This window comes from Gavialis gangeticus, unplaced genomic scaffold (genome assembly GCF_001723915.1).
Source record: "Gavialis gangeticus isolate Ggan-Ray unplaced genomic scaffold, GavGan_comp1, whole genome shotgun sequence".
In the NCBI taxonomy this organism is placed as follows: domain Eukaryota; kingdom Metazoa; phylum Chordata; order Crocodylia; family Gavialidae; genus Gavialis; species Gavialis gangeticus.
In genome coordinates this window covers 203,342,657-203,350,913 of record NW_017728992.1, presented here as the reverse complement: position 1 = coordinate 203,350,913, position 8,257 = coordinate 203,342,657, and positions in this window count along the sequence as shown.

Sequence of the window (8,257 nt, the reverse complement as noted above, 5' to 3'; positions counted from 1 at the left end):
ACATTGAGGCGATGATCATCCAACATCAACTTTGCTGAGCCAGCCACATCGTCCGGATGTCTGACTCCAGGTTCCCAAAGCAAGTTTTATTCTCTCAGCTCAGTCAAGCCATATGCTTGAGAGCAGAGAAAATGCTTCAAGGACATCCTCAAAGGCCAGCTTGAAAAAATGCACCGTTGACATCAATTCATGGGAGACTATTGTGCATGACTGCCACAAGTAAAGGAAGCGCCTGCTGCAGGGATCTCAGTACTTTGAAATCTTACAATGACAACAAGAGACCGAAAAGCCAGGAGCGGCAAGAACAGCGAGTCACAGACCAAATCAAGAATCTGGAGCCACCTATCCTGCATGGAAACGTGTGCCTGAGTTACAACAGAGCCTGTTGGTCCTGGATCAGCCTCATCAGCCATCTGTGGACCCACAGACATAGCAATTATGGAAGACAATCTTCCCTGACTGTAAGGGATTGCCGAGGATGATGATGATGATTTAATCCATTAAAAATGCTGAACACATCAAAAAATGTAAAGTTTAATTTTACACAAAACAAATATTTTTTTACTTTTCAGTTTGCTGAAAAAAATGTTTTAAAAAAAATTGTTTTGGGTCAACATCCAATGTCCATTTTTTATGTGACAAGCAGAAAGTACATTATCTGAGCAGTAGGCGTGTGTGAAATGGGTCCTATTCGATTTGGATTCGACCCCAATCAGGGACAGTGATTCAATTCATTGATTCAGATCACTGTCTCCGATTCGATTCACCTGAATCTGAATCTGAAGATTCGATGCTGATTCAGACAATCAGCGATTTGGAAGCAGACACAGCTTTAAACGTTTTTTCTACATACCTCGAGGTACCAGAGCGGCTTGTGAACACTGGGATGCTGGGGCACATGAAGCATCTCACAGGAGTGTGGGGGGGTGGTTCCCCATGTGCTCCATGGCAAACCCTGAAGTGGATCAGAAGTACTTCTGGTCCACTTTCAGGTCTGCCAGGGAGTGCGCTGCCCCCCTCCCCCCCACTCCCCTGGATCAGCGATCAGCTGTGGGGGGACCCTGGGTGCCCCCCCCAGACCCAGGAGGCACCAGTTGCCGAGCCATGGGGATGCATTTGTGGGGGGATACCCCACACACTCCCCGGCAAACCCAGAAGAGGACAGGAAGTGATTCTGGTTCACTTTCAGGTCTGCAGCTGAGCGCGCTGGGGAGCCCCCATGCTTCTGTAGGACACCCCATGTGCCCCAGCATCAGCATTCACCATCCCCCTGGTACCCTGAGTTATGTAGAAAAAACATTTAAAGCTGTGTCCATGTCCGAAACGCCGAATCTTTCCAAATCTCTCCAAATCGATTCGGAGGGTTCCGATTCAATTCAGAGAGATTAAAGGGTCTCCCACTTTGATTTGGATTCAGAGATTCGGCCACCAAATCGAACCACATCTCCACTGAATCAAATCAGCAACCGAAGCTTTGCACAGCCCTACTGAACAGATCTTTGTCAAACCCATGTCTCCTGTGCCTTAAAACTATCCAGTCCCTCAAAGTATCTACTCCTACAGGGTGTTAAAAGTCGCTTGGTGTTTAGAAACAGCAAATGCTACAACTGTGCAGTGGTTTGGAGTATATAACCCTCAAGGTCCCTTCCAGCCCTGTGATTGCATGAGACATATTGAGCATCTCCCCAAAGGCCACTGAGCAGGTCAGATGCAATTAAAAACAGCCTCATTATTAATGTGTCCATTTCCTCCCATGTAGACCCAGCTGCAGTTGTTCCAAATGCAAATTACCTTCTTCCTCCCAATACGTCATTCTTGTTCTTAGAAGCATAGAAAGGTAGGACTGGGAGGATCTACTCCAACCCTCTACTCAGAATAGGGCTATCCCTGTCTAACCCTCCCAGCCCAGTGTTTGCCTAACCTGATTTTAGAAACTTCCAGGGATAGAGATGCTACAAACTCTCTACGGATTCTGTTCCAGTACTTGATCACCCTCCGAGTAAGGAGTTCTTCCTAATGTCTAGCCTAACTCTCCCTTGCTTTGAAGAAATCCATCCCATTTATCTTTTTCAGCTGCTAAATGACTAAATGATGTTTTTTGCTCAAAAGTTCTTCTACTCCAGCAGCTGGCAGAATGTAGTCATCTATTAGCTTTGCTGCTTTGGAGAAAGGAAATATAATCTGTGGTTTTATCATTTACCATTCACATCAGGTCCTATCACTCGTCTAACAGCCACTGTACCCATCAGACGTCAGAGCGTGGCAAAGCAAAGGGAAAATTGAGTTTATATAAAGCTACAAAACAACAAGACGGGCAGCTGTCTGGAAACCTTCCATCTTCACTTCTCCCCCCCCAATCTTGCAATCCTCTGAAAGTAAAATAATACGAACATTGTAAGGGGTGGTATAAATCCTTGCTGACAGGCACACAAATATAGATGTCATCATTGTTTGTCCCTTTCTTCAGCTCACTAACTTTATACCCAATTAGGATTTTGTTGCCTGGATGGGAATGTAATGCAATGCAATGTCTCTTTGAAGAAGAGCTCAACTGTATCTTTTGATATGTCATTTTTTAGTGCAGCACTGCTAGGAATTGAGTGCCTTGAGCCCAGCTGGGATAACCCACACAGCTGAGAGAGCTCTTTTTAGTGTTTTCCCACAGACATTTGATCTTGAAGAGACTTAAGTTGAGCGTGTCTGGTTTGCTGGCTCAACAGGCATTTGAAGGAGAAATTTCAAACTTCCTCACTGTACGGGCAGTAGGACACTGAAACAAGCTCTCTGGGAATGTTATGGAATCTCCTTTCTTGGAGGTTTCCAAGCAGCAGCTGGATGGGCATCTGGCTGCGATACTTTAGTGACAGCGTATCATGGATCTGAGTAGGGGGATGGACCAGATGTTCGGAGCCATAGTGGACTCCAAGATGAACGTGAGTCATCAGTGTGTCGAAATCATCAGCAAAGCTAACCTCACTTTATCATGCACCAGCAGACACATGACAAAGAGAGCCAAGGAGGTGATGCTTCCCCTCTATGCACCATTGGTCAGATGGCAGTTGGAGTACTGTGTCCAGTTTTGGATGCTGTACTTCAAGAAGACATCTGGTGGGGGTCATCTGACCCCAGCGCTCTTTCCTGCCCAGGCAGGAGGTCGGACTCGATGATCTGTTGAGGTCCCTTCCGACCTGAACATCTGTGAATCTATGAATCTTGATTTCTCTTCCAACCTATGAGTCTATGGTTCTTTCAGACAGGCAGACAGACTGCGTAGAGCTATCTGAAGGTGTGACTGGGTTTGAATGCATTTTCCTAGGATTCACAGGAACCAAGCTATAAACTTTGGAGTTGGATCCAAACTTTCCCACCAAAGTATGCCTCAGGGGACAATATCAGATGTTATGTGTACTAAGAGCAAAATTAGAGGTCTAGTAGACAGGTCTGTATTAATAAGTCTAGAAGCCCAATTAGATGTAAAAAGAAATAATAATTTCTTACATGACTACAGTGCCCCTGAGGTTAGAGCCCCTTTGGACCAGTTACTGTACACATTTATAGCGAGGTGAGTTTGTCTCTAATGAGTTTACAGGCAGGATAGGCAAGGGTTGAAGGAGCATAAAGGTTGATAAAAAGGAAATGAGTTGCCCAAAGTTAGGGAAAGAACTGATGGTAGACTCCAGTTTGCTGATAACTCTCTCCATACCTTGTCCTATAGGCTGTGTTGCCTCATTATCAAACATCAGGCTCCTATACACATGCAGCAAGGCTGCTCCAATGCACTGTAATTACAGTGCACTAGAGCAGGCTCGATTCATTGGGTCTGCCGAAGCATGGTAATTACCGCGCTCCACCAGACTCCAGCGTCATGTGTATCAGCATCCTCACACTGAAAAATGGCAGTAGTGGCATTTTAACTAAAGCTCATTCGATGGCCTTTAGTTAAAATGCCCCCGCTGCCACTGGAGATACTGATGTATGTGATGCTCTGACCGTCTCTTGGAGCTGCTCAAATTAAAGCACCGCCCCCCCCCAGCATCTCTATAAACACCATTTATTTCCACACCTCCCAGGAGCAAGACCACACTGCAAGTCAGGGAAGGTTACTTTCTCTCACTTGGTAATCCCAGCAGAGCCCAGAGAGGTTATACCTGGAGCAACATAGTCAAGAGAGGAAATCACCATCTTTCATTGTGTAAATTTGGACAGTGCCATTTTTATTAAACCGAGTATTGTGTAACTCCAAAGATGGCTCAATAGATTTCAGCCCCAGTGATGGATAAAAGATGTAGCCCCTTGTGTTTACAGAACATTCATTTGCTTTTTTATGAGAAAAGCATCAGATAAAAGCCAACGGCGCTAAACTGCATTAACTGGGGGAGCCTGAACACAGGTAACCTAGATTAAACTAGCCCCTCTATTCTTAGCTCCTTTATTACTAGATAATCTTTTCCTCTACGAGTGAAGCACCTGCATCAACAGCGAGTTAAAAAGATATCACCTAGTACTAAATGCACTTTTGGAACTACTAAATCCTGTTTAGAAATTTCACGTCTACTTCTACCATCCTGCTAATGTAGACTGTAATAAACTGTTAAGGTCCCAGAGGCCCATGGAAATAATTCAGCTCAAATGTTAAGTGCTGCCTGTTCCTAGCTTCCAAATGTCACACCAAATAGTTGTGGTTGCGGACACAAAGCTGGCTGGTTGTCTTTGCATTGTTATTATGTATTGAATTAGTGCCTGCCTGATGAGTTGTCAAACCTTGGGTTAATGTCTTTCTGCAATGGTGAGATGAACTGAGTCTGGGTTTGTGGCTGCAGGGGAAAGATGGTTTGAAGGTATAGGCATAAATGGAGAAGTGTGTGTGTGTGTGTGTCCATAGGGGGTGCATGTACACCAGGTGGCAGTTGCACTATTTCAGAAATAAAGGCGACGGTCATATGTGATGAACAGAAAGAGAACAGGCTCTACCCCTAATCTAGGCAGAGATGGCTCTCTAAATTTCTTGAACTCAGTAGTCTTGGTAGGTAAGTATATAGTGCTCTTCATTCTGATCTACCATGAATCAATGCCCTCATCTGGATCTTGGACATGTTGTTGGTGGTGTTTGGTAAGTAACCAAAGTTCAGAGTGTTTGCCCTCATCGGATACATATATGGCTGCTTAGACTCTAAGCCTTAGAGCATTTAAACAATTCAAGTGGTATCTACTCCTTATTAATGGGCAAAAAATGTCCTGACATACATGTACATACAGTGCAGAAAGTGTTTGGGGACCTCTCCAGACAAAAAGCCCTTATAAACAAGAACACAGGAACTGCCATAATGGCCCAGGTCAATGGCCCATCTAGTTCAGAACCAGGGATCAGTACCAGATGCTTCAGAAAAATGAACTTCTCACCACTGACTTCTATTTTTTATCATCTCAATGCTGGCTACTGGCCCATCTGATTGTATTTAAAAACACTTACACCTCTGACCACTCTTCTCCTGGGCTAAATGATCATCGGTCTTTTGAGAAAATAGCCATAAAAGCTAAAATGAGAAAAGAATTAGAGGGCATGGCCCATTACAACAGATTAAAGGAGCTTAATATCCCAGTTCTTCAGCTGGGGGCACCTGGCCTTGGTCCAGCATTGCTAATGGAGCTACACTGGCTTAGTAGAGATGAGGTGTCAGCCCATAAGACAATGACGACAGTGGGAGATATGAGAAGTAGGTATTAATACTGAAATGATTGCAGGACCAGATGAGTCAAGAGGAACAATTCCATGCATCGGTACAGGCTGAGGACTGACTGGATAAGAAGCAGCTCTGCAAAAAATGACCTGGGGGTGACAGTGGACAATAATCTGAACAGGAGGCAACAATGTGCCCTTGTTGCCAAAAAAGCTACTGGCACCCAGGGCTGCACTGGTAAGAGCATTGCCAGCAAATGGAGGGCAGTGATTATTCCCCTCTATTCAGCACTAGTGAGGCCACATCTGGAGTCCTGTGTCCAGTTTTGACCACCCCCGCCCCACTACAAAAAGGATGTGGACAAATTGGAGAGAGTCCAATAGAGGGCAATAAAAATGGTTCAGGGGCTGGGGGATATGACTGGTGAGGAGAGGCCAAGGGAACTGGACTGATTTAGTCTGGAAAAGAGAAAACTGAGGGGGATTGAATAGCCACCTTCAGCTCCCTGCAGGGGGGTTGCAAAGAGGATGGAGCTGGGCTGTTCTCAGTGGGGGCAGATGACAGGACAAGGAGCAATGGGCTCCAGTTGCAGCAAAGGAAGTTTGGGTTAAAGATTAGGAAAAACTACCAGGAGGGTAGTAAAGCACTGGAACAGGCTCCCCAGAGAGGTTGTGGAAACTCCATCCTCAGAGGTTTTTCATAGACATTTCATAGACATTAGGGCTGGATGGGACCTTGCAAGATCATTGAGTCGGGACCTTGCAAGATCATCGGGTCCAGCTTGATAAAGCCTTGGCTGGGATGATGTAGTTGGGGCTGGTCCTGCCTGGAGCAGTGGGTTGGACTAAATGTGACCTCCTGGGGCCCCTTCAACCCTCATTTTCTTTGATTCTGTGATTTATGTAAAGACTGGAATTAAAGAGGTTGACATTTGCAAATTCAGCAATCCCATTGCTGATTTAACTTCCAGCTAAAACCATTGGGGGTCACCAGTGGTGCTGGAGATCTCAGAGGGTCTATCTAGCACTCATGTCTATTAGGAACTGAAGGAATACATCGGTACTGTAGTTTTATGGGAAAATTCATTTTAGCCGCAGTGCTTGAGAAACGATTAAGATAAGCTCCTCACATCCTCCTGTCTCCTCCAGTCTGTAACCTGTGCTGTAGCCTTCCTTCTCGAGCTCTCAGTCCATCACTGAGCTCTCTCCAGGTGTTCTGCTGGAAGTCTCCCATGGCCAGAAAAGGCAAATATAACAACAACAAATAAAACAACCCAACAACAGCAAATCCAAAATTCCTGCCGTGAAATGAACTCCGATTCCAGACTCTAATTGCAGGGTCTCAGTGGGGGCCATGATAGCATGCCCCGCAGGATGCTTGTTAATAAACTCAAACAGTCCATTTTTCATTTCTCTGCCTATTAAATAGTTGATTGAGTTTTGGAACAAGGAAAACAAATCCCCTGTATAAAATAGCTCAACCTCTCTCTTTCTCTTCATCTTATTTTTTGTGTGTGCATTAAAGGAGCAGCTGCTCCTGAAAGCAATGCCTGTCCTTTTCAAAGAGTGAAGAACTGGGTGATAATTTGCCTGAGTGACAGTATTTAAATTCCAAGTGGGTTATTGCAGGATGCAGGTTGGAGCAGCGCTCTATTTTTTTGTTTAGCAAAAACCTCATTAAAGATTAATCCAACAAAGACTGGCTGTAAACATTTACCGCTGTAGTACCATAAAAGTTAATGGTATCAGTAAACAGGATTCTGGACTTAGCCAAATGCCGTGAGACAGAGAGGTGGGAAGAGGATGGGAGCTGAGCTTGCTCTCAGGACTGACTTGGGTGGATGAAGGGAGTGCTGTGAATATAGTTAGTGTATATGGACTTCAACAAGGCTTTTGACAGGCTCCCACATGACCTTCCCATAAACAGATTGGAGATATGTGGGCTGGATAAAACTCCTAGAAGATGGATAGGCAACAATAGCCACAAGCAAGGGGTAATTATTAAGGGGTCCGTTTCAAAAGAGCAGGAGGTTTTGAGTCCAGTCTCATGTGTCTGTCCTCGGCCCAGGGCTGATCAATGTGTTTATTAACAATTTAGATGCTGGCATAGAAAGCTTCTTGGGAACATTTGCAGCTGGGGAACACCGGGAAACTGGGAAGGACTGCAAACTCATTGAAGGATGTAAGCTGCCACCACCCTGAGAAGGGACTGTCTCAGCCCTGTGTCCTCGGGGAAAACCACAGGCCTAATAGTCCTACGGGTACTCGACCCAGTACAGGCACTTGGGGCACTTCCCCAAGTTGGGGGCCAAAAAGGAAAGTCTCCCTTAGTTCGCAGACCTAAGGGGCCTCTTAGGCATAATTTAGACTCCCACCTCAAGAAGTCTCCTACACCAGTCACAAAGGAGAACTGTATTGATTACAGGGGTAGGGTGAAAATAGGGTACAAGATAGAGCAATATCATAGGAATCCCATAAAACAAAACAGTCTGGCTGAGGTAGCCTTTTGATCACGCATCTGAGTTACTGCCAGCTAGTTATCTAACCAGATCTCGAGTAGCTTACTCACAAGCATCATCC